Here is a 27,200-nt window from a genome sequence, read left to right on the forward strand (position 1 = left end):
TTGCCCACAACAGCACCGTCTAAATCGGTGCGACGCTGCCTTTGCAGCACCGCACCGATTCCCAAATGTAGTTTCTGCACTACTTTTGGCGACTTCGGGGGCGATTTCATTAGACATCTGTGCAGGTCTGTCAAATCGCCCTCAAACTTGCACTGACATGCGGGTTTGAAATTGTGCGAGTTCACACCAGAACGGCCGATTGTTCGCCAGTCAGTACAGATTTCGGCCGACAGACAGCAGATTTGCAAGACTGGGCATGCTCAGAAAAGAAAAAAGACCAGGAAAGTTAACCATCACATGACATCACTTCTGCAGTCTTTTGCACTTTTCAGCGGACAGGACAGCCCGGGGACAAAAGACGGCCGATCGGTCGGCCGACGATCGGTACGTGTGTACGGGGCTTTATTGTCAAAGCTTGATTGAACAAGCTGAAGTTAGAAGCTGATTGGTTACTATGCACATCTGCACCAGATTCTATGTTCACCAATTCTCCCCCACTGTTTCTCCCACTAACACCAACGAAAAAAACGAATTGAAAAGGATTAAGAGAGGTGCATGGAAGCCAGCCAGCCCCCAGTCTGATGTACTCACCCTCCAGTCTGCCACCAACCAAATAGACCTGTCTCATGATATAAATAAAGAACAGGGGTTTAGTTGACACGCATTTACAAACGCATGTGTAAGCTGCAGAGCCACGACACGGCACCCTGTTTTATCTGCAGTCCTAACACTTTTAAATTTGAGTTTCTCCACTCTGGGAGCACATGGCTGCTAATGGATGGATAGGAGGCAGATGAGAGGGAGCAGCCCAAACTTCCCCCAACCCACCTCCATCCATGACTGGTCTAGTATCTCAATGCTCTAATAGCAATGTTCTTAAGATGGTACAAACTGAAAACGACCAGCTGAGAAGCATACACCTCCAACCCCTTGGCGGATGCAGTGTAAAACACCAACAATGGAGCACTGTTCCTTCAACTTCACCAATGATAGGGCACTATTCCTTCCACTGAACCCAACAATGAGACACTATTCCTCCCGCTAATACCAATGATGGAACACTATTCGTCCTCCTACTGACCACTGGCTTTATGTAATTCTTTTTACTCCCACTGACTACCAAACTTGAGACACTGGGGTTGATTTACTAAAACTGGAGAGTTCAAAATTTGGTGCAGCTGTGCTTGGTAGCCAATCAGCTTCTAATTTCAGCTTTTTCAATTAAGCTTTAACAAAAAAAAAAAAAAAAAAACAAGCTGATTGGTTTCTATGCTGAGCTGCACATGATTTTGCACTTGTTTTAGTAAATCAACCCCATTGTCTACTCCCATTGACACTGAGGCATTTTCTACTCCCACTGACCACAGTCTGGCCCTCCTAAACCCTTAACCACATACTACCCGCCCACCGTCAAATGACAGCGGAGCGGTGTAGCTATTGTTCTGGGACGACATCATATGACGGTGCACCAAAACAGTCTCTCTTGCGCGCCCACGCTAGGACACAGCGCAATCCCGATCTCGGTAAAGAGTCAATGACATAACTCTTTACCCATGTGATCAGCTGTGTCCAATCACAGCCGGTCACATGTAAACGAGGAAGTGCCGTTATTTGGCTCTCCTCGCCTCACACTGTCAGTGTGTGAGGTGAGGAGAGCCGATCAGCGGCTCCTTCTCACAGGGGAGACAATGGCATGTAATCAGGGCACTGATCATCAGTGCCCTGATTACCCAAAATGTAAATAAAGTGCCAATTACTGCCTACCATCAGTGCCCACAGTGCCCACAATCAGTGCCCATAGTGCTGCCAGTCAGTGCCTGCTCATCTAGGCACTGATGGGCACTGACTGGCAGCACTATGGGCACTGATGGTGCTGCCCATCAGTGTCCATCAGTGCTGCCCATCAGTGCTCGTCAGTGCCACCCGTCAGTGTCCATCAGTCCTGCCTGTTAGTGCCCGTCAGTGCCTCCTCTCAGTGCCCATCAGTGCCACCTCTCATTGCCCATCAGTGCCGCCTATCAGTGCTCATCAATGGTGCCTATTAGTGCCACCTATCAGGGCCCATCAGTGCGGTACATTAGTACCTCCTCATCAGTGCCACCTCATCAGTGCCCATCAGTGCAGCCCATCAGTGCGGCCTTATCAGTGCACATCAGTGAAGGAGAAACATGTATTTATTTTCAAAATTTACTCAGAAAATAAGAAAAACTTTTTTTTTTTTAATTTTCTGTCTTCTTTCTTTTTTTTAAATAAGAAATAAAAAACCCAGAGGTGATTAAATACCACCAAAAGAAAGCTCTATTTTTGTGAAAAAAATGATAAAAGTTTCATATGGGTACAGTGTAGCATGACCGCGCAATTGTCATTCAAAGTGTGAGAGCACTGAAAGCTGAAAATTGGCCTGGGCAGGAAGGGGGTGAAAGTGCCCTGTAGGCAAGTGGTTAAGGACAGTAAACTGGCCCTTTATTTAGAATGTTAGGAGACCGCTGTAGTAAATCATAGATAAATGAAGGAACAAGTCCTTTTGCACTGGTGAGGAGTGAGCGAACACACATTGCCTCATATTTTCACAGAACGGGATTTGTCCTAGAGAACATTGTATGCGTTGATCAGTTTCAGAGGTTAGACCCAGACATTTATATTTCCTAACAATTTGCTCTCCTGTCAATGAGACAATTGTGATGTATTTGGAGGATGAGCCTGATGCAGAGACTAGTACAAGCAGGATGCGTAATATGTGGCAGTGAAATAATAAGTGTGACAGTGAGAAATGAAATCTTTGTGGCTTATTTGGCAATCAGTTGTGGATGTTGTAGGATCGTGCTCAGACAGCGCTGAAAAGATGTTGAGTGACAATGCTGACTATTTTGGGTGACAGCCAGGAATTGTCACTGCTCATGATGGATTAAAATGAGGGAGTGAACATGAATTGTGGAAGTTAAATGACAGACTGAGGGTGTGACTGTCGGATACACTGCAGCCTACATTTGAAGAGTCAGCACCCATAGAGAAGAAAAAAAACCCATTCAATTCCTGTATTATTGTAGTACAAGGAGAGAGGGGAACAGGAGTAATATTGTATCCTCTGTCCGTCCGGTAAAGCATGGGCAGATGGCCAGCTAGTTGTACAGCTCATGTGAGTCCTCATCATGTATCTCTATAAGTTTGTCCAGCCATGATTTAGTTACAGTGATTGTCTCTTGTCTTAGTAATAATGCTCCTTTTTGTTTCTGTGTTCTTAGTCTTCCCCTTTCTCTTCCTTCCTCTCTTTCTCTTTCCATGGCCCTCCCTCATTAAATTTCCATTTCCATATCTAGAGTTCTGGCTAAGACTGAGCTTGGTCTTCCGTTAACCAGTTCACATCCACCAATTGAACAAAAGGGGGAGATTTAATGCTTCTTTATAGTCTTTTGGGTGAGCTATAAGGTTTGAATTGAATGTACCTTCAGTACTGGGAAGTCTAATTGTAGAGAATAACATATTCGGAGTCATTATGGAAGAGAAAGAGTTTAAAATATTGTCTATTTCAATGCAATAAAACATACAGAATGTCTTTCCAGGTTCGGATCCATCCACCCATACGAAGAATATGACGATTTAACTTTTCCATCATTAGTGCATTAATGTTATGTGCTGCCGATTCTTCCATGATGAGTAAACGGGAGGTTGTATGCATTTCACGTCAGGGTGTTTGGCAGAGCTGTGCACAGCAGTGGCTTTGTATTCGGCACATCAGTGAACCAGTCGTCTGGATTGTGCAATAGGTCGCCGCTGCATCTTTTTTTGGGAACATACTTTAAAAATGGTTAATACTGTGGTGCTAGTCATGAATGTCGGGAAAGGGTTTGTCTTGCAGTCTCTGCTGTCACAATAAAAGAAGGGTCGCTTGGTCTTGGATATGGGCCCAGCTCTGATCCCACACAGGGACTTAGTCAGGATGCGTGAGAGAGCAGACAGCTGTTGTGATAGGCTCCTTTGTTGGATCTCATTGCTCTGCACAGTTTAATGTGCTCATTATTAGGAGATAGATCGTCCCAACTCACAGAAAGATGTATGCCGAGTTTAGTGTTCATTCTATGCAATATATTTATATCTTTAGGTGTTTTAGAGTATTTCCTGTTCTAACAACATAATTGTGCTTCATGTTAGTATGTGTGAAAACATTACTTATTATCTTCTCAATGTAGTACAATGTGATTCTAAAAGGATGGTGCAAAAGTAATCATACGGGAATTAACCTAACACAACTGTATTAAAGGATATGTTTGCCTTTAACCACTTTACCACTGGAGGATTTTGCTGTCTAACACCCTGCAACTTGTTTCTGAGGGGATACACCAAGGACTTGAGTGTATGCCACCCCCTCGTGCCACAGGACCGAAACGGCCTGAGAGGACTCATCACAGAAGCAATGAAGTCAATATCTGAGGACATGCTGGCACAGAGTACCGTCTTGATATATGTTGTGTCACTAACTGTTCTCACATTGAACATTTGTAGCACAGAGGTAAAGCTTGGACAATTAGTTTGTCTTTTCATGTTAATACAGTTGTGTCAGGTTCATTGCATTATGAATAAATCTGCTTTACTTTTGCACCATCCTTGTTGAATCTCACTGTATTCTACAGGGTAATGTCCAAGTGACACTAAACAATATCCTTATACTCCAAAATCCATCCATACACTTCTACCACTTGAGGAGGAATTCCAGGACTGGGTAATACTTATCAATAAATAATATTGCTGCGCTAAGTGAATAACTGTTACCCACTATCGCTTAAAATTGTGACAAGTAATATGCAAATATGGTGATGATCATAAATTAATATGAATCAAACAAAACCAAGATAATAAATATCCCAATAAAAATAAAGTGACTTAATATTGTTTGTGAAAAAAAGTCCCAATACACAGTGCAATAAATGTTAACCAATATCGCTTAGAACTGTGATACGTGATATACAAATAAGGTGATGATCATAAATTAATATGAGTCAAACAAAGCCAAAATAATGAATATCCCAATAAAAGTGACTTAATATTATATGTGAAAAAGTCCCAATACACAGTGCAATCTCAGTGACAGATAAGTAAAACAATCTTCATCTGTGCAAAAACGTGCTGCATGCTTCACTCCAAGTGCTCCAGTGACAGATAGTGAGATTAGCAGCTCACCTCAGACAGAGACTCAAATGAGTCAAAATGGGCACAAAGGCTAACATCCACGGTCACCTGGTGATCCCCTCTGCCTTCACCTCCAACCAATCCCTCAGGTCTCAAGCACGTGGTGGATGAAAAACATACAAAAGGAGATCTAGTGCTCTCTGTATTTGTAAAGGGGCTATTTATTGATATACATAAGAATTGCACTTACATTGTTTGGCACTTCAGCCGTGCCAGCTCACATAAGCCTTCCAAACACTTCTTGGAACCTCCGGACCGACGTAGTGACGTGCAGGCTCCTCCCCCGTACGCGTTGCGTCATCGACTTCGTCAGCGGGGTAATACTTAGTTATATTGGTCTAGAGTGAACCAATGTAATTATGTATATAGCATGCCTGGCCAATGACCTTGGAAGCTGGAAATCACTAAAGTAGAGAACATTACTCGAGCGATCGCCACTTGCTTCTGGGTCCCATGTTGAGCGACTTGCCTGATGCATTGTGAACATGGATATACTCAGAATGGGCATCATTCAGGGAATGCTTTGCTGTCTTTCTGAATGAATGCAAAGCATTCTCTGATTGGATGAGATGAAGAGCGTGATGTCACTGTCCTATCTCTCCACCTTGTCCATTAAGAGAACACTTTTATGCTTTGTCGGCTTCAAACTTATGAGGCCAGCAAAGCCAAATGCACATTTGTAAAGTACACTGCTGTGCTTTATAAACATGCAATAGTTTTTGTTTGCAGTTGTACAGCCACAGCATGGCCGTGCTAGTAAGGCTGACCCTAAGGCTGGCCATCCATTATACATTTTTCTTGTACAATTTTAAGTTTGATTTATCAAAACCACATAATATGAGGTCAAACCTAAACACTTTCAATTTGTATGCAGTCAAGCAGGACCATGCACTACATAGTTTAAGGTAAATCTAAATGAAATTGAATAGAAAATTGTATAATGTATGGCCAGCTTAACTGTCTCTTTCAGCTAGGTATTCTTTACTTAGGCTGGATACAGTTATCTCACAAAAGACAGAGTGTAAAAAAAATGACTTGGCTGCAGTTTGATAATAATATTATGTACCTACATTATGACTTTCCTTAAGCCAGGAACACACTGGCCGAATGTAGGGAGACATTTGACGGTTCAAAAAAAAAAAAGCCGACATTTGGCCCGTGTGTTTGTCATTCTGTACGACAGAATCCGGCCGTTTTGCCAGCTTTTGTCAGACGTGCATGCTGGAAAACCAGAAGCCGACTGACTCCCGATCAGTGCTCTCAGCCAATGGCATAGAGAGCTGATCTGAGTTTTCTGGATTGAGGGCCATCCCCCTGTCAGAACACAATAGCTCACGGGGGGGAGATCGCTACACTAACTTTGCATAGTTAGTACAGCGGCTCCAACCAGAGCTGACAGTTTTTTTTTTTTTTCTTTTAACCTGCTGTGTGCACCAGGTTTTAGATTTCTTTCACACGTGTACACGTCCTGCGACTTGGGACTACAGAGTCACATGACAAGTCGTACTCTATGATTTCCACTAGGTATTGTTCATATCTGTGTGACTTCAAGTGGCAGCGACTTCAAAGTAGTCCCTGCACCACTGTGGTCTCAGTTTGATGTGTTTTAACCACTTTACGACCGTCCACCACAGATATACTGCGGCAGGCAGCCGCTCCTGGGCAAAGCGACGTAGGTATGCGTCGCTCGCTCTCAGGAGGCTAGGGGGCGAGCACGTGCTGCCGGCGTGCTCCCGCCCCTGCTCGTCAGTGGGGAAGCCGATGCGTGTGTCAGGCGGCTCCCATTGCCATCTGACACTGCTGAGAGAGAAGAACGGCTGACCGTTCTTCTCCCTGGAATGATCATAGAGCCCATATAGGATTCTATATAGGATCACAGGTCTTTATGGTCATTTCAGAAGCCCCCCCCCCCCCACAGTTAGAATCACTCCCCTAGGCTCACATTTAACCCTTGATAACCCCTTCCCTGCCAGTGTCATTATTACAGTAACACTGCATATTTTTAGCACTGATTACTGTAGTAATGTCACTGGTCCCCCCAAAAGTGTCAAAAATATCAGTTAGGGGTCTGATCTGTCCACCGCAATGTCGCAGTCCCGCAAAAAATCGCAGATTGCCGCCATTACTAGTAAAAAAAAAAAAAAAAACCAATAAAAATGACAAATCTTTCCCGTAGTTAGTAGAATCGATAATTTTTGCGCAAACCAATCAAAATAGGCTTATTGCGATTTTTTTTTTTTTTTTTTACCAAAAATATGTAGCAGAAAACAAATTGGCCTAAAATTATGAAAAAATTTGATTTTTAAATTTTTTTTTTGAGAATGTCATATAGCAGAATGTGAAAAATATTGTTTTGTTTTTTTTTTTTTTTCAAAATTGTCGGTTTTTTTGTTTATAGCGCAAAAAATAAAATTAAATAAATCAAATACCACCAAAAGAAAGCTCTATTTGTGGGAAAAAAAAGGACTTCAATTTTATTTGGGTACAGCGCCGCACGCCCGCGCAATGGTCCGTTAAAGTAACACAGTGCCGAATCGCAAAATATGGCCTGATCATTAGGGGGTAATCCTTCTGGTCTTAAAGTGGTTAAGGCCCATAGACCCAAGATTACACAGACATTGCTTAAAGTTCAGTCAAAATCGCGGCAAAAATACACAGCAAAATCACACGACTTTTCGGTCTCACAAGTGGGAAAGGGGCCCTAAAGTGTATGTAAACCTTAAATCTATTTTCAGCATGTCTGGCCTCATACCTTACTGTGTTCACTGTGTACAGTTTTCTTTAGCAAAAAAATGTGGGCTCTGTTGCAAGGTTTCTGAAGATCCTGCCAGTAACATTTCCTGTTGCAGGCTGACAATGCTGAGGCTCCATTCAGATTTGGTGTTTTGGGATCTCGGGCAGAATTGCTGCGATTCTGCCCACGATCTCAAATCGCACTGCAGTTGCAAAATGCATGTTTGGGTGTCATTCATTTTCAATGACGCCTAAAACACGGTGCAGTTTTGCCTTGATTGTCATGTTGCAAACCGCAATGCCCAAAGCTTGTCACCCAAGAAAGAGCAGGAGCTTTTTTGCAGTGACAAGCTTCCAGCAGAACTGCACCGCATTTAGGTGCAATTGAAAATCAATGGCAATCGAACATGTTTTGCGATTGCAGTAAGATTTGAAACCGCAAGCAGAATTGCAGCGATTCTGCCCATATGCCAAAATGGCAAATATGAATGCAGGCTAGATCTCTACCTCTTAATTCGCTGCAGTGTTGACAGCCTGCAATTCGTATTTCTTTCTGATCGTTGAGCTGCCTGAAACAGGAAGTGCTGTTCTTTGCAGAATCTCTGGTTAAACAAATTGCAGATAGGTCAGAAAATATCTTTTGTTGAATGCTGTAAATCTTTGAGTCACCTTTTAAAAATACAGTTTGCCCAGCTATCATGTTGATCCTATGGCTTCAGTACTTTGGGTCAAGTTTGTAGATCAGGAGTTATGGCTTCAGTCAGTGACTCAGAATGTAGTGATGGCAGACAGCAGGCAGAAGGAGTGTTTATTAATGGCCGCCTACATATTCATTTCAGTGCAGCTCTCCTTAACTGCAAATACAGTGAGTAACTCTGACACTGTGGGAAAGAATTTGGATAGCTGCACTCTTGCTTAGTCTATTTTAGGTTTCTGAATGATGGAAAAGTTACAGAAAACCCCTCATTCTCTAAACCAGAACATTCTTATAATGTAACCTCAAATATAACCTAAACTGGCATTTCTTATTAAAACACATCATCTGCTGTTATTTTACAACACACGTATTTAGTCATATACCTTCTTTAGTGTATCTGTCATCCCAATAAACCAAAAGACACTGGTGTTTAAGTAAGTCATATTAACTACAAATTGCACACACACCCAAACATAAAACACTGCTAAAAGAAAAAAATATATGATTCATCTGAAAAACTTCAGTACTATTTATTTGATATAAAAGCAATAAGTCCTGGAATGTGTTACTGATTGGATCACGAGGTGAAAATAAAGGATAAAAGGCTAAATTAAGAAAACTAATGCAGCCACCACATTTAAAGTGGTTATAAACCTTTACATATACCTGGGACAGCCATCAGAACTTTTGGGGCCCCTTACACAGCTTTAGGCCTGAGCCCCCCTGGGCCTGACCACCAACATACCCCAGGGTCTGCCCACTGGCCATCCCGCTGAGTCCTTCAGTGCATCCACTTTTATTTTAACACTTACAGCCTAATATATGAAAATTAAAAGTGTATTCCATGTCATTAGTGCTTTCAAGTCTTAACAGTAAGGAATTATATTTTGGCCAAAGAGCTGCAAACTGACAGCCACATGTACTCAGCAAAGAGACAGCACCGTATATTCAACAAAGAGACGGCCCAACCCAGCAAAGAGACCGCCCCGTATATTCAACAAAGAGATGACCCAACCCAGCAAAGAGACAGACCCGTATATTCAACAAAGAGACGGCCCAACCCAGCAAAGAGACAGACCCGTATATTTAACAAAGACGGCCCAACCCAGCAAAGAGACAGCCCCGTATATTCAACAAAGAGACGGCCCAACCTAGCAAAGAGACAGCCCCGTATATTCAACAAAGAGACGGCCCAACCCAGCAAAGAGACAGCCCCGTATATTCAACAAAGAGACGGCCCAATCCAGCAAAGAGACAGCCCTGTATATTCAACAAAGAGACGGCCCAACCCAGCAAAGAGACAGCCCCGTATATTCAACAAAGAGACAGCCCCGTATATTCAACAAAGAGATGGCCCCGTATATTCAACATAGAGACAGCCCAACCCAGCAAAGAGACAGTCCCGTATATTCAACAAAGAGATGGCCCAATAGCATGGTATGCTTTGTTCATTTTTTATTTTGGAGGTTCACAACCACTGCGCCATTAGTACGTAGATGTATGTCCTCAGGTTGAAGTGGTTCTACGAGGGTCACGTTTGCACCTTGTTTTATTTGCCATTGAAAATAAGGGCACTTGAACCTGAGTTTTGTGATTGTAGTGCATTTTGAGATCCCAAAATGCCCAGGTGTGAATGGAGCCTTATACAGTGGTCACCAGACCCATTCACCCCATTTGAAGAATAACCGTTATATAGCATACATACTGTGTGTGCAGGCTCTCCATCCAGTTCAACCTATGATGTGTGTGTGTGTGATTCCTGTTAACCGTACATTGTATACTCCTGTATATTGTGGTCTTTAAGGTGCCCATCTAATAGTTTGCTGATACCACTGCTTGTGAAAGAGAATTCCACATCCTTACCACTCTGACAGTAACTAACCCCTTATGAAGTTTAAGGTTAAACTGCTTTTCTTCTAGTTTTAGTGCGTGGGCCCGTGTCTTATTGAATTCTCTTTCTCTGAAGAGTTTGTTCCATATGCTAGGGTCACCATTTCGGTATTTGTACATTGATATCATATCCCCTCTCAAGCGTCTCCTCTCCAGAGAGAATAAGTTCAATGTTTGTAGTCTTTCCTCATAGCTGATGTCCTCCGTTCCCCTAATTATCTTTGTTCTTTTCTGGACTCTCTCTAGTTCCAGCACATCCTTTCTGAGGACCGGTGCCGAGAACTAGACGGCATATTCAAGATGTGGCATGACCAGAGTCTTGTAGAGTGGGGGAATAATCATTTTATCTCTGGAGTGAATCCCCTTTTTTACATGCCAGTATTCTGTTGGCTTTGCTAGCAGCGGCTTGGCATTGCATGACATTGCTAAGCCTGTTGTCTACAAGGACCCCCAGATCCTTTTCCATCTTAGATTTACCCAGAGGTCCTCCCCCTAGCGAGTAACTTGCGTTCGTATTTCTGACACCCAACATTAAACCTCATCTGCCATGTAGTTGCCCACCCCATTATTTTGTTCAGGTCTGCTTGTAAGGTTACCACGTCCTGTGAATGAGATATTGGCCTGCTTAGTTTAGTATCATCCACAAGTACCGTAACTGTGCTGGTTATCCTATCCTCTAGGTCGTTTATGAATAAATTAAACAGGATTGGTCCCAGGACAGATCCTTGGGGGACCCCAGTTTCCACACCCAACCAATCCAAGTACTCCCCATTTATCACCACCCTCTGGACTCGCCCCTGGAGCCAGTTTTCAATCCAGGTGCCCACCCTGTGGTCCATACCTACGTACCTTAGTTTGTACAGTAAGCGTTTGTGAGGAACTGTATCAAATGCTTTTGCAAAGTCCAGATACACCACATCCACAGGCCTTCCTTTATCTAGATCAGTGGTTCTCAAATCTGGTCCTCGGGACCCACCAACAGGCCAGGTTTGCAAGATAACTAAATTACTTCACAGGTGATCTCATTTGCTTCTCAGTGATTGCAGTATTCTAGTCTGCATCCCCCAAGGTAATACTTAAAATCTGGCCTGTTAGTGGGTCCCGAGGACCGGATTTGAGAACCACTGATCTAGATGGCAGCTCACTTCTTCATAGAAGGTTAATAGATTGGTCTGGCAAGAACGATTCTTCATAAATCCATGATAATTACTACTAATGATACCTTTTTCATTACTAAAGTCTTGTATATAGTCCCTTAACAACCCCTCCAATATCTTAAAGACTATTGATGTTAGGCTAACCAGCCTATATTTCCCCGGGATCTATCTCGCCCCTTTTTTAAATATTGGTACCATGTTGGCTTTTTTCCAATCAACTGGTACCATTCCCGTCAGTAGACTATCCATAAAAATTAGGAACAATGGTCTGGCTATCACCTGACTGAGTTCTTTAAGGACTCTCGGGTGTAAGTCATCTGGTCTCAGTGACTTATTTATGTTAAGTTTTTCAAGTCTAGTTCTGAGTCTGTCTTCTGTTAACCATGAGGGTGCTTCCTGTGATGTGTTATTCATTTTCACATTACAAGCTGGGTTACTGTAGCCCCCAAATCCTTTTGTGAAGACTGAGGGGAAGAATTTATTTAGCACCCTCGCCTTCTCTCTGTCCTTTGTAGCCAGATTCCCTTTTGTCATCTTTTATGGGGCCAATATGTTCTGGCCTCACTTTCTTACTATTTTTATACCTAAAGAATTTCTTTGTTTTTTTTTTACTCTCTTGCGCTATGTGCCTTTCGTGTTCTATTTTAGCCGCCTTGATTGCGCCCTTACATTTCTTATTGCACTCTTAGTATACTGTCTCTGGAAAGCATGGCTAATTACTCATGCACCAGACTAAGAACTTCTTTTGGGACTTTGAACATTTTTTAATGTGGCACAAATTGATATTTTGACACCCTGTACAAGAACGAGAAAAAAATGTAATCCAATCTAAGAAATCCTTTTAATGAACCCATACTGGGTTTTTGTTCTTTTTATGTGTAGTACAGAAACATGGATAGGAAATATAATGCTGTATTAGTATCTGCATATTAAAAGTCAGCTGGAGCTGTCCTCAGTAGGCAGTATCTGCCCAATGTTGATATGTCCTTCTCTCTAACTAAGAGCCAGAGAAGAACTAAATCAAAGAACATGCTGTGGATCTGCCTTAGGAGACCTTCCTGATTCCTGAAGCAGATTTTGAAACAGAAAAAAAGGAATTAAAATCGTGGTCCTCCCCTACTGCTCCCACATAGTAAAGTCTCTCTCAACCGCATTCATTATCAGGCGATTCTGTCACTAGAATAAAAACTTGACACTGTGGGCTCCCTGCAAAGAAAATAATTAAACTTATTTGTTCTGCTGCCGGCACCACTGGTCTTTATTCTTTTGAAAAGCTAAACTTGCTTAAGAATCTTTAGAATCTAAAATTTGGGTTATATAGGATGCCTGGACCCCCCATTGAGCATTGTAATCCATTCTGATGATCCAATATCAGTGTACCGTAGGGGTCAATGATAAACACCACCAAATACAGAGGTTTCAAATATTTATTCTAGCAACATTGTCACTTTAACCACTTCCATACCAGGCCTGTTCTGGAACTCCTCTCCTACATTTAAAAATCAGAATCCCCAAAGATTATTGATGTTTTTTTTTTTTAGCAGAGACACTAGGAAATAAAATAGTGTTTTGTTTGGAAAAAAAAACAAGTTTTATGAATAAAAAAAAAACACTAAAGTTAGCCCAATTCTTTTGTATAATGTGAAAGATGATGTTAAGCCGAGTAAATAGATACCTAACATGTCACACTTGTGGAATGGTGCCAAACTTCAGTACTTAAGAATCTTTATAGGTGACACTTTAAAAATGTTTACAGGTTACCTGTTTAGAGTTACAGAGGAAATCTTGGGCTAGATTTATTGCTCTCACTCCAACGTTTGTGGTGATACCTCACATGTGTGGTTTGAACGTCGATTACATATGCAGGCGCGACGTACATATGCGTTCGCTTCTGCGTGCAAGCAGACGGGGACGGGGGTGTTTTAATTTTTTTTTTTATTGTTGTTTATTTTACTTTTTTTTATTTTGACGCTTTCCCTTTAAATTATCACCTTTTTTTTACTATTAAAAGGAATGTAAGACATCATGCAGCTGCAGACATCATTCAGATTTAACCACTCAAACTCCAGGACGTTATATGGCATCTACCTAAGGAGAAGTGATTAAAGTAATATTAAAGCATAATTTTTTGTGTGCTAAAATAAAAGTATAAAAATAAAGATGTTATAGTTACCTGCCCTCGGCAATGGTATTGTACAGAGCGGTTCCTTACCTTCTCTTTGCAGTCCTCTGTGGGCACTGTCCACTCCTCCCTCCTCCAAGTGTTTCCTTAGCAAGCCCTTGCATGTGCTCCTGAGACGTTCTGTGTGCACCCATAGACACACACAGCGCCAACAAGCCATACCCCTGCTTCCTCCTCATAGGAGATTGTCTGACAGCAGCAGGAGCTTATGGCTCCCAGTGCACTCAGTGTCTCCTGTGAGACCAGAAAGTGTGGGGAGTGCTGCTGCAATCAGGATGGTGCTAGAGCCGTGGGCGGAGCCAGGTGAGTGTTTACAGACAGGGTCGGGAGGGAGGAGGTAGAACAGGAAATGGAGCATTTTTTTTTACCTTAAAGTGATTGTAAACCTTTATTTCTTTTAATATAATAACAAACATGTCATACTTACCTACTCTGTGCAAGGGTTTTACACCGAGCAGCCCCGATCCTCCTCTTCTGGGGGCGATTGCCCCCATAGAAAGCCGTTCCCGAGCGTTCTTGTCTGCGTCTGTTGACACACACAGCACAGCTCAGCCCCGCCCAGCCCTCCCGCTACCTTATCACAGAATTCGATTGACAGCAATCTGCCCTGTGAGGGGGGAGAGAGCTGCTGCCCTCGTGCACAGAGCTGGATCGAAATCGAGCTCAGATAAGTATAAGGGGGTGACGGGCGAATCCTGTGTGGTAAAAAAAAAAACCTTTAGGCTTTATAACCACTTTAATGCAGGAAATGCATTCAACTAAAAAACCTTTTGACTTAAGAACTTTAAAGCAGACATAAAATTAATTTAGCATAAACTGCTGACAGGTAGGCTTTTTATGACAGAAGAGTCTGTGTGTGTCTTTTCTGCCATAAATACATCTGCCGTGCACCCACTTACCTAGCCAGTCAAGATGGGTGAAAACTCTGAACCCAGAAGATCAGGAAAAAATGGAAACAGCAGTGCTCGGTGGGGTTGCTTTGCTCGGTAAGGTTGTCATAGTGTACTGTATACTGTGCATACTTGCACATTATAGCAAAAAGTTTGTGTGGGACCAAAATTGTTTCTTTGATACAGAGGTTTAGATGCACTTTAGGCTGGGTTTACACTGGTGTGATGTTAGACATCGAATGATACCCCAAGCAGTTCGCAGATGTCAATGTGAGCCACCGGCAGGAGAAGGAGATCAGGAAAAAATTGAAACAGCAGTGCTGGAAGGAGCTGCTTTGCTCAGTAGGGTTGTCATAGTGTACTGTATACTGTGCATACTTGCACATTATAGCAAAAAGTTTGTGTGGGGCCAAAATTGTTTCTTTGATACAGTGGTTTAGATGCACTTTAGGCTGGGTTTACACTGGTGTGATGTTAGACATTGTGACAGGAAGTCAGGTAAATATGGGAATGTAGTCACAGGCAGGAGATACATTTCCACCTGATTTAGAAAGTTCACTAATTACTATAGGGTGTTGGCTACAGAGCTAGCCAGCAGGAAGTTGAAAGGCCTTCAGCTGTTCGGAATGAGGAAATGAAGGCCTTTATAATTTGTCCAAAGGAAGTCTAATGGATTGCTGCCTCCTGTCGCCGTGTAGGCTGGGAGAGGAAGGCAGACAAACGTGTGCCTCCCGACGCCGTGTGGGCATGGGAGAAGGACTGTTGACGCACTTCCGGTTGCGGACGTAACGTCATTTCCGGTCGGGAACTTCCTGTATGTGGAACGCACGCCAAGAGCGGCGCCACTTGCTTTATATGCTATATGCCATTTTTATTCCTTGATCTTGTAAGTATTTAATCGTATTTTGGGGAATAAAATTATACCTACGTACTTCACGATGTATGGCCCTCTTTTCTTTTAATGGTGTTATCGGGAACGATTTCCATACGGAGGACACATCGGAGGAATTCCATATCTGATCCTGGGCAAATGTGCAATAAAACCAAGGGCTTTTATACTATCTAATTCCGGTGAGTGGGGAACCAAGAGGGCACCTTCACCTCACAAGCACCTTTATTTACTTGGCACTTTGGCACCTTTTTGGATCATCAATAAGGACTTTATTCCACCATTTTTGCACTTTAAATCTCACATTTGAATGTTTATATTTTAGTTTAAATATGCACTTTAAAATATTTATATAGAAATTTATGCACTTTAATGTGATTAATATATTATTACATATTGTATTCACATAGATTGGTTTCAATTTAACTAAATTGTAATTTTTGATATTATTTGTTGCTAGCGCTGCATTAATTTGGTTTTATTCATTTATTCTAAGAATTTCTTAGTGTTGCAGCAGCTGCACTCCTTCACAGTTTTTTCACAGAATAACATATCACTATTGTGTAGCGCGGGTTTAAATTTGTTTTTTCATTCATGGGAGAAGGACTGCTGCCTCCGGAAGCTGTCTCCTGAAGCCATGTGGGCTGGGAGAAGGAGGACAGTCAGATGTGTGCCTCCCGACAAGCTGGTGAGCATGGGAGAAGACCCCCTGAAGTGATATGCGCTAAGGAGGGTAACCAAGTGTGAAGACGTCTCAAAGGTGAGAAAACAAACTATTTCTATGTGAAAGAAATAAAGGAATGTTTGCCATGTGAAGAGGCAAGCCAAGAGACATTCTCATTGTGATGAGTTAAGGACATGTTCAATGGACATTTGTGCTGTGTGAAGAGATTATAAATGGACTATTGAGTGTCCGCTGTAGGACAAGAAAGTCTGCCCAACAGTAGGTTGGAGACAGACTCTTAGGTAGGTTCCAGAGTGAGAAGGTAGCCGCCCACAGAGGCAAGGATTTATTTTCTGTTTTATTGTATTTTATTGTATTTTGCATGCAGTCTGGTGAAGAAAACACCATTAATAAACCAAACTGTTCTTTGCAAGCACTTGTCGGCTATCTCTCTGGGAAAACGCACCTCCCAAGGGGTCATCTACGCCTACCACCGAGCTAATCCCTCACATATGGTGGAGGATGCGGGCAGAAGCAGAGATCCCTGCAAAGAAGTGCATATGTTTGATGAACTTTGTCTGGTGCAAGAGATTGCACAATCTATGTGTGCAGGAGAGAAGATCTTAAAAGAGAAAAAAAAAACGTGTTTTAAAGAGACAGCGGTCTCAAAATTTTTGATGAACTTTGTTGTGTCTGGTGCAAGGGACTGCACAAACTGTGTGTGCAGGAAAAGAGATCTTGCAAGAGAGAGAAAAACTACATGTGTTAAAGAGACAGTGGTCTGAAAATTTTTTGCTGGACTGTGAAAAATTTGTTTGTGGAGTTATTGAAGATGGGGCGTTCAAAACGCCTGAAAAATGCAAAGATAGATGAAATGAGAGACCGGATTCTATGGATGGAGGGGATGCTACCGTCTGAACCAGTCCCATCCATTCCTAAAGAGAGTCTACTAAAGAGGAAGGTTGTTGTCCCTAGCAACACTGATGAAACTGCTATGGAGATGCAGTGTTCTCAGATGAAAAGTAAACTCAAAATGGGGGAGATGCTGAAACAGCAGAGCTTTGCAGCTCAACAAAAGGCTCACCAAGAGAGCATGGCAGGCTGGAAACAGAGACTCCAGCAGCCAATGGAGGCCATCGGTTTGGAGGAAACCGAGTATGTGTGCAGGGCTGAGTTGGATGCCTTGAAATGGAAAATGGAAGAAAAGGAACGAGCCCTGGAGTTGCTTAGGATGGAGCATAGAAACGTGCAGGCTCAGGTGTTCCAGTGGGAAGAATCCACTGCTCTTCTTTTTTCCGAGTTGCACAAACGCAGAGAGACTATAATGGAGAAAGATACCATCATCATGGAAAAGGAAAGTGAAATTCAGACTTTGCAGAAGCAAAGTATGTGTGAAATGTTGGAGTTGCTTAATCAGCTGCAAAAAAGTCTTCAGTGTTTGGAAGCTACAAAAATAGACCTGCCGGGGGCGCAGGAACAGAATGTTTCTCTGAAAACAACATTGTCTCTCAGCGACAAAGAGAAAAGTGAAAGAGAGGTTAAATTACTGAGTACTGTGTATGAGCTCACTACTTTGAGCAATGTGGTAGATGAATTACGTGCAGACTGTGAAAGTTGGAAAGGTGAAGCCCAACGTTTCCAGCAGCAGTTAAAGGAGAAAGAAGCCTGTGTGGCAGAATTACAGTCTCATTCCCAGAAGCTAGCCAATGAGGTGAAAGCTCTTATGCAGGGAAAAGGAGATTCGGAACACAAGAGAAAAAAAATAGAGGCACAGCTGCAGGAATCGCAAGTCAAGGTGTCAGAAGGTGACCGAGTGTGTGCTAAGCTGTCAGAGAAGGCAAACCGACTGCAGGTTGAGCTGCACAATGTCACAAATCAGCTTTCTCAAGCAGACAGCAAATCTAGAGAAATTGCGGAAGATTTTTCTATCTTGGAATCGCAGCTGCAAGACACGCAGGAACTCTTACAGGAAGAGAGGTGTCAAAGGCTGAGTTTGAGCACAAAACTCAAACAAATGGAAGATGAGAAAAATGGCTTCCTGGAACAATTAAAAGAGGAGGAGGAAGCAAAGAAAAACCTATCAGAGCAAGTCGCAACATTGCAAGCTCAGATAGTGGATATGAAAAAACGCATGGAAGAAAGCGTTGGTTCATTAGAGTGTGTTGAAGATGTGAAAAAGAAGTTTGATCAGATGCTTGGTGAGGAGAAGACTGTGTCTGCAAAATATGCAAAAGAACGCGACCGTGCAAAAACGGAGGCACGTGATAACGAGAGCAAAGCCCTGTTCTTGGCTCGCTCCTTGGAGGAAGCTCTAGAGTGTAAGGTTGAACTAGAAAGAGTTAACCAACAGCTGTGTACAGAAATGGAAGAATTGGTCAGCTCCAAGGATGATGTTGGGAAAAGCGTTCAGGAGCTAGAAAAGTCTAAGCCTTAGAACAGCAAGTAAAAGAGATGAAGATTCCGTTGCAGGAACAGGAAGAGGAATTACAGGCAACAGAGGATCTGTCCCACAGAGGGGATAGTGTGCCTGATGCAGTTTTTAAAAGGATCAGTGTTTTGGGGTCTGTCCTGAGTGAGCCTCAGAAATGTGATGACATGTGGCTTGAATCACCCCTTTGGAATAAACTGTTCCTTCAAAAACTTCAAGCATTGGAAAATGTATCATTAGAACTTCAGCAAACAAAGGAGCTGTGTAAGAAATGTGATGATTTCTCAGTTCAGGCTGAAAACCTAGTGGAGAAAACTAAAGCGGAGAAAACTAAAGCAAGTGATATAAATCTGGGAGAAAAAAGCAAACGCCACCTAGTGGAGAAAACTAAGGCTGTTGGTGAAAACGTGAAGCAAATGAATAAGTGCCTTTCAGGGAATATTTCCAAAATGGAACTGGTGAAAGACAGGGGGCAGAAGTTTGATCGTGATCTTGAGATGCATTCCATGTGGAATTCAGATAGAGAAAAGGAACTAGGGGACCTTGAGCGGTCAAATAGTTCAGCAGAAAGTGCATTGAAGAAACCTGTAAAAGAATGTGTTGCAGTTCTAGGCTTATTCACTAATGCAGAGAGGAGGTCTATAATGGATATCACCCAGATCGCTGGGTTCAACTGTGTTGTTGCCTTTGACCCATATGTTGGTGGAAGGAAAGTTGATGATGTCGCTGGAAAAATGAACAGGGGTCACTTTGAAGAAATGTGTGACAGCCTGTTGTGGCAAATGGAAGGCCCTCTGCACAGCATCTTAGAGCAAGCTAAGCTCAAGAAACAAAGAGTCAATGATTGTGTACAGCTGTATGGAGAGGCAACTCCAGTCACAGAGGGACGTCAAGAGTCCCTACTTGGAACAAAGCTTAGTGAAGCAGAGGTTCTCAAAGTTTTGTGGAAAACATTTATGGATTGCAGAGAGAGGCGTCTTAAGAATGTTGAAGACTTTAAGACTAGCAAAATTGAGTTGCCTATGGATCACGGTCCTCCATGGTGGATTGGACAGACGGTTATGAGGGACAAGCTGTCTGACATTTATGAGAAATCTGTCAATGAAGATGACAGAAACGAGAAGGAGCAAAATGATGCCAAAAATGCAGTTGAAGAATGTGTATATGAGATGAGAGACAAACTGTGTGGCATTTATGAGAAATCTGTCAATGAAGATGACAGAAACAGTTTCATCCGGAAGCTTGAGGATACTAGGAGGCTTATCAGTGAGAGTCAAGAGAAGTGCCTGACACATGCGTGCCTGGAAAACTGTGTCCCAACCCTAGGGTTGAAACAAGAGGGGGGGGTATGTGACAGGAAGTCAGGTAAATCTGGGAATGTAGTCACAGGCAGGAGATACATTTCCACCTGATTTAGAAAGTTCACTAATTACTATAGGGTGTTGGCTACAGAGCTAGCCAGCAGGAAGTTGAAAGGCCTTCAGCTGTTTGGAATGAGGAAATGAAGGCCTCTATAATTTGTCCAAAGGAAGTCTAATGCATTGCTGCCTCCTGTCGCGGTGTGGGCTGGGAGAGGAAGGCAGACAAATGTGTGCCTCCCGAAGCCGTGTGGGCTTGGGAGAAGGACTGCTGCCTCCGGAAGCTGTCTCCTGAAGCCATGTGGGCTGGGAGAAGGAGGACAGTCAGATGTGTGCCTCCCGACAAGCTGGTGAGCATGGGAGAAGACCCCCTGAAGTGATGTGCGCTAAGGAGGGTAACCAAGTGTGAAGACGTCTCAAAGGTGAGAAAACAAACTATTTCTATGTGAAAGAAATAAAGGAATGTTTGCCATGTGAAGAGGCAAGCCAAGAGACATTCTCATTGTGATGAGTTAAGGACATGTTCAATGGACATTTGTGCTGTGTGAAGAGATTATAAATGGACTATTGAGTGTCCGCTGTAGGACAAGAAAGTCTGCCCAACAGTAGGTTGGAGACAGACTCTTAGGTAGGTTCCAGAGTGAGAAGGTAGCCGCCCACAGAGGCAAGGATTTATTTTCTGTTTTATTGTATTTTGGATGTTTTTGCTGCATGCAGTCTGGTGAAGAAAACACCATTAATAAACCAAACTGTTGTTTGCAAGCACTTGTCGGCTATCTCTCTGGGAAAACGCACCTCCCAAGGGGTCATCTACGCCTACCACCGAGCTAATCCCTCACAACATCGAATGTGATTCACACCGCACTGCTGTGCAGATCACATGGGATGTCTGTGCGATGCCAATTCAGCCATACAGATTGTACAAAATGGTGCAGGACCCTTTTTTTGGTCCGCACTGGAATCGGATCGTATGGGTGTTCACACTGCGATCTGCAAACCGATCTGGGGGTGTCATTAACTGTACATTGACACCCCAAGCAGTTCGCAGATATCAGTGTGAACCGCCGGCAGGTGACCTGCGATGCGTGTCCTGTACCTACAGTATGTGAACATGCACCTGAAATATTTACCTGCAATGAACGTTTGGTAAATGTAATATTCGATACTTTAGAAATGCGCACTTTAGTTTTCGAAAACAATATAAGTAAAACAGGATTGTATTATTTTTTGTAAACCCATGTTTTGTTAGCTCCGTGCACACTGGGCTTAAAAAAAATGCCAGTTCCGTTGGCAAAAAAAAAAAAGCTCATATAGAGTATTTTTGTGCAGGAGTTTAGGTGAGTTTATGAGAGGTTTGCATTTTTTCTGCCAGAAAGCTCTAATCAAAAATGCAAACCAGAAGGTTTTTTTTTTCCTGCCTCTAAACGTTGAGCTTAAAATATGCTTCTAAAAAAAAAAAAAAAAAATATGCTTCTAATCGTCCGGATGTAAGGTGACCAGATTTTTAAAATGAAATCCGGGGACATATTTTTTTTTTTTTTAATTGGCAAATGATAAACTATTTTTCTTTTCAGAATTGTCGCTTTTTTTGTTTATAGCGCAAAAAATTTAAATTGCACGGGTGATCAAATAGCACCAAAAGAAAGCTCTATTTGTGGGGAAAAAAGGACATCAATTTTATTTAAATAAAATGTTGCACATCTGCGCAACATTAAAGTTAAAGTAATGCAGTGCCGTATGGCAAAAAATGGCCTGGTCATTAAGGGGGTAAAACCTTCTGGTCCCTAAGTGGTTAATACATTCTATACAATAAGATAAAAAAAAGCTTCTGTATGCAGCAGCCCCCTAATACTTACCTTGGGTCCATCTAGATCAATCGTTGTTGCAGGAATGTCTTAGCTGCCTGGACTCCCCTCCTTATTGGCTGAGACAGCAGCGTGACGCCATTGGCTCCTGCTGCTGTCAATCAAAGTCAGTCAGCCAGTGAGGAGAGAAAGGGGGCGAGACCAGACCGTGGCTCAGTGTCTGAAAACATGTTATACTTACCTGCTCTGTGCAATGGTTTTGCACAGAGCAGCCTTGATCCTCTTCTCGGGTCCCTCTTTGGCTCTCCTGGCCCCTCCCTCCTGTTGAGTGCCCCCACAGCAAGCAGCTTGCTATGGGGGCAACCGAGTGAGCCACAGCTCCCTGTGTCCATTCAGACTCTGAGCCCAGTTGGGCCCCGCCTCCTCTCTCTCCCGATTGGCTAACTGACTTTGATTGACAGCAGAGCAAATGGCGCCACTGCTGCTTCTCAGCCAAGCAGGAGGGGGGAGTCCCGGACGGCCGAGGCACTCGTGGACATCGTTGGAGGAAAATCGGGGTCAGGTAAGTATTAGGGGGGCTGTTACACACAGAAGGCTTTTTATCCCATAGAATAGAATGCACTGAGATTAAAAAAAAAAAAAAAAAAAAAACCTTCTGCCTTTACAACCACTTTAAATTCTATGGAATTAATATGGGATTAAAATGATTGCACATTTATATATAGCATCAACAATAGATGAAACTCAGGAGAGTGTCACATTCCCAGTACACACAACCATATACTCATATAGGCAGCCTATTTTATCAATCAAATTTACTCAATATTCAGAAAATGACATTTATAATCTATCAAGAGCAGGGGTGAGACTAGCCTTTAACCCTTCGTGTTTCTTGGAAAAAAGTTCCAATTCTTCAGGAGAACAGATTAGATTTCTGATATAAATTGAGACAGAAAATAATATTACACAATATTCCATGCATGTGGAGTATGAATAGGCATGCAGAAGATCCCCCATATGGATTATATACATTACAATTAGTGAGTGTGCTGGATGGAGTACTAGCAATAAAATCCAAAGACAGAAATACACGGGGGGGGGCTGTTAGCAAGAGGCAGAGAAACAGCAGCACACTGATCTTACAATAAAAGATCTGTGCAAGGGGGGCATAGCAGCATAAACCTGACCGCTGGAGTACAGACTCCCAAGTACAATGCAAAAGAATAAAACTGTCCATGCATGTGCTTAAATGCATGGCATGGTCAGTTGGAAATAGGAAAGCAGGGGGACTGGCAGGATCACCAGATTTTTCACACAAAGGAATCGTTACAAAAATTTAAAAAAAACAGGTGTCTTTTTTTGTTTCTTAAATCAAGAAGATAGTTTATTAAGTGTAAGTGTCGGTTCACACTATGGCGATCCGACTTAGGGGGTGACCTGTGAAGTCGCATGCAACGTGACTTCGGCGCGACTTGCACGGACTTCATAAAATGAATGTCTATGCAAGTCGCTTGAAGAGATGCAGTGAGCATATACACATGGAAGTAATGCAATAATAATGATACTGGCAGAAAATAGCATACTGGCAATCTCAAATACCAAGAAAAGTACAGGATTCTTTTTAATATATGGTAAATGGTAACACAGACAGATACATATCAGAAATAGGAAATGTTGGGGTAACACACTTTAAATGAAGTGCTTGTGCCATGTAGCTCAGTGGGCTATAATGGGTTTCCTCTTAATCGAAGAAGATGTAGGCTCCTGATGAGAAGGAGTAATGTACAGCCACTTCTGCAGCTGGTTGTTTTCACCTTGAAATTGATAAGGCGGGCCTCTGGAGAGCATGGTTTATTGATATGTCAGTGGTCCACTTATCCTTTAACCACTTGACCTCCGGAAGATTTACCCTCCTATATGACCAGGCCAGTTTATTTGCTACTGAGTTCCTTTAACTAACAATTACGTGGTCATGCAACACTGTATCCAAATTAAATTTATATAATTTTTTTCACACAAATAGAGCTTTGTTACAGCCCATTCAGACTGGCGCGATCCGACTTCGAGGGGCGACCTGTGAAGTCACTGTGAACAGCGTGCACCGCGACTTCGGCGCTACTTGCAGGGACTTCACATAATGGAAGTCTATGCAAGTCGCTCCCAGGTCGCCCCAAAGTAGTACAGGACCCTTTTTCTAAATCGGAGCGACTTGTGTCGCTCCTATTAGAACGGGTCCTGTACTACTCAATGGCGAGCGACCGACCGTGACTTGTCAGGCTGACAAGTCGCACTAGTCTGAATGGACTCTGAGCCCCCGTTCACACTGGGGCGACCTGTCAGTCGACCTGGTTGCCTTACAGGTCGCCGTAGGTCGCCTGCCATACAGAAGCTATGGACCCGTTCTAATAGGAGCAACGCAAGTCGCTCCGACTTAGAAAAAGGGTCCGGAGCTTCTTTGGGGCGACCCGGAGCGACCTGCATAGACTTCAATGTTATGCTCCTGTGTGGTCGCCTGGGGAAGTCGGATCGCCCCAGTGTGAACGGGGCCTTATGGTGCTATTTGATCACCACTGGGGTTTTGTTTTTTGTCTTTTCTTTTAACTATAAACGAAAAAAAACCAAAAAATGTTTTTTTACTTTTTGCTATAAGGCCCCGTTCACATACAAGCGACGCTACTTCGCACCGCGACCTCAAAGCGGCCGCCACGGACTTCATAACATTGAAGTCTATGGCGGTCGCTTCCAGGTCGCCCCAAAGAAGCTCCGGACCCTTTTTCTAAGTCGGAGTGACTTGTGTCGCTCCTATTAGAACGGGTCTGCAGCTTCCCTATGGGAGGCGACCTGTGAGGCGACCTGGTCGCCTCACAGGTCGCCTAAGTGTGAACGGGGACTAAAACAAATTCAATAAAATGTTTTTAAAAATCTAATTTCTTCATAAATCTATATCAATATGTATTCTGCTACATATTTTTGGTTAAAAAAAAATCCCAATAAACGTATGTTGATTGGTTTGCGTGAAAGTTATAGTGTCTACAAACTATGGTATATATACTGGAGTTTTTATTTATATTTCTTTTACACTAGTAATGAAGGTGAATAGCGACGTATTGCAGGAAATCTGCCAATTCTGACACTTTGTGGGAACCAGTGACACTAATTCAGTGATCAGTGCTAAAAATGTACACTGTCACTGTACTAATGACACTGGCTGTGAAGGGGTTAATAACCAGGGTGATCAAGGGGTTAAATGCGTGCCTAACAGGGCTTGGCACATTTTCTGTGTGCTGTTTTTACTAAGGGATGTGCTGGTTTTTATTTCCTGCTTTACAGGGGAACAAAAAAACAGCACATCCCTACTGATAGGACAGAGCTCTGTGTTGTTTATATTCACAGAACTCTGTCCTGTCATCCTCGTTGTAGATCAGCGGGTCTCGGCCTGGCAATCATTGGCCAGGACCTGCTGATCGGCTTGTGTTGTGAGTAATCAGAGCACAGTCTACGCGACGGGTGAGCCCGCCCCTACCCTGAAGAGCTGGATCACGTATTAGATACGTGATCCAGTGCCGGAGAGCCACTCTGCCGCCGTGCTCCTATGTGAGGCGGTTGGCAAGCGGTTAAGTAAACCCTTTGAAGACCTAATTTTATCATAACGAAGTTGACAAACTTTGGATAAACGTTCCCTATAAGGGGTGTTGTCTACATTTGCCCAATGACCATATAGGAAAGAAGGGGACTCTTCCAAAGAGGGATTCAGAGAGAAATACAAACCTAACAGAGGTTCTAACTAGGGATCGACCGATATCGTTTTTTCATTGCCGATAACGATATTTTTATATCGCGTACATACATTTTCGTCCATTAAAAAAATGTTTTTATTTTTTCTACTCGACAGGTACTCTTGTGGAGGGATCTGGGTTCTAAAAGACCCCAAACCCCTCCTCTGCACGTAAAAGCATTCAAAATGCCAAGTTTGGCTGTTTTGAATGCTGTCATTGTTTTGGATCTGGCGCCTGTACCTGGACGTGATGTCATGACATTACTTCCGGGTTTTCACATGGAGACCAGATTAGAGCCAAATGCGGCTTTGATAGGGTCTTTGGCGGCTGTGCAGGCTGGTTGGCCAGGTTCGCCCGGTGGGACGGGAGACCCGGGCGAGCTGCAGAAGGTGGCGGGAGGAGGGGATGTCCCCTCCCGCTCCTTGTAATGACCGCCGAGCGACTTCTCAGCCGCATCAGTTGTCATTACAAGACAGCCGACCGTCGGCTATGGACGCCGGTACCGGGGTGATGCCTCTAGCTGCAGGCATCACTTCGGTACAAGCACTTTCCAAATTATCGGTAATATCGGCCACCTTGGTGGCCGATTCCGATATATCGGGGAAATTGCAGATCGGCCCTCGATATATCGACTTTGCTGATAATTGGTCTATCTCTAGTTCTAACCCTTTCCCAAAAACAATAATGCCATGATTTCCACTTTCTCCCGTCACAAAGAGAAAGCTCCCAGTGCAGTTGTAGAAGGCAATAAAAACCCAACAGAGGTTCTCTCTCCTTCCGCACTGTCCAAAGCTAAGAAAAAACATTTTGGCTGCAGTTGGACTATAATTTGTCAGAAAATGAATGCTTCGTCTTCCTCACCATTTACTTTTTCATTTGTGCTTTACCAAAGTAAGGGTTAGAAAGAGTAACAGACTGGGTGAGAAGAGAGCGGGCAAACACTGTTTGTGTGGTATGCAGCACAAGATACATGCTGTCACATGTGATACCCATTATTTATTGTAAATCTGATGTATGTATTGTGAAAGAAGCAACAGAAACCATTGAACTAGACAGAAGCCTACTGTGTGCTTGGGAAGCTATTTACGTAAATCCACATGGTGAACACAATCTGATCTTATTATGACAAACAATTTATTCTCTTCTTAAAATACCATGAATCTGGCCCACAATCATATATCATTCATAGGGTTTCCCTTGGATTATGCAAATAACCAAGCATACATACAATTTCCGTGTAGGTATTAGTGTAAGTCATACATTATGTACACATTAAATAAAACATTCTACTCTTCCTTCCTGCAATTTTATTCTCCATCTATTAATACTGTGAGCTTCTCAGGAAACACTGAATTCTGTGCAGTGTAAACAGAACTGCTGAGCCTGTACTTTAAATACATAAATTGCATGTCATGTCATTGTACGTGCTGCATATTTTACATTCTGTTAATTAACTCTTGTGATGTTATACTGCACAGCCAGGGGGTTGACAATTCCCATTTTAATTATTTTACAATGGTACATAAATGTTCATTTTAAGGCAAAAT

At 42.8% G+C, this 27,200-nt stretch overlaps 1 protein-coding gene across 2 annotated transcripts in view; it reads left to right on the forward strand.

Moving 5' to 3' along the window:
* PEAK1 (pseudopodium enriched atypical kinase 1) overlaps positions 1-27,200 on the forward strand; it is a 156,700-nt gene that overhangs the window by 8,247 nt on the left and 121,253 nt on the right. The window contains exon 1 of one of the 2 annotated variants that reach the window (XM_082254203.1): positions 3,015-3,136. The exons of the other annotated variant lie outside the window; for it this stretch is intronic. The gene's annotated coding sequence lies outside the window, so the exon portion shown is untranslated. Of the gene's footprint in view, positions 1-3,014; positions 3,137-27,200 lie in introns of those variants that run through there. 2 annotated transcript variants of the gene reach the window in all.

Source organism: Pelophylax lessonae (genome assembly GCF_965119305.1).
Source record: "Pelophylax lessonae genome assembly, chromosome: 4".
Classification (NCBI taxonomy): Eukaryota; Metazoa; Chordata; class Amphibia; order Anura; family Ranidae; genus Pelophylax; species Pelophylax lessonae.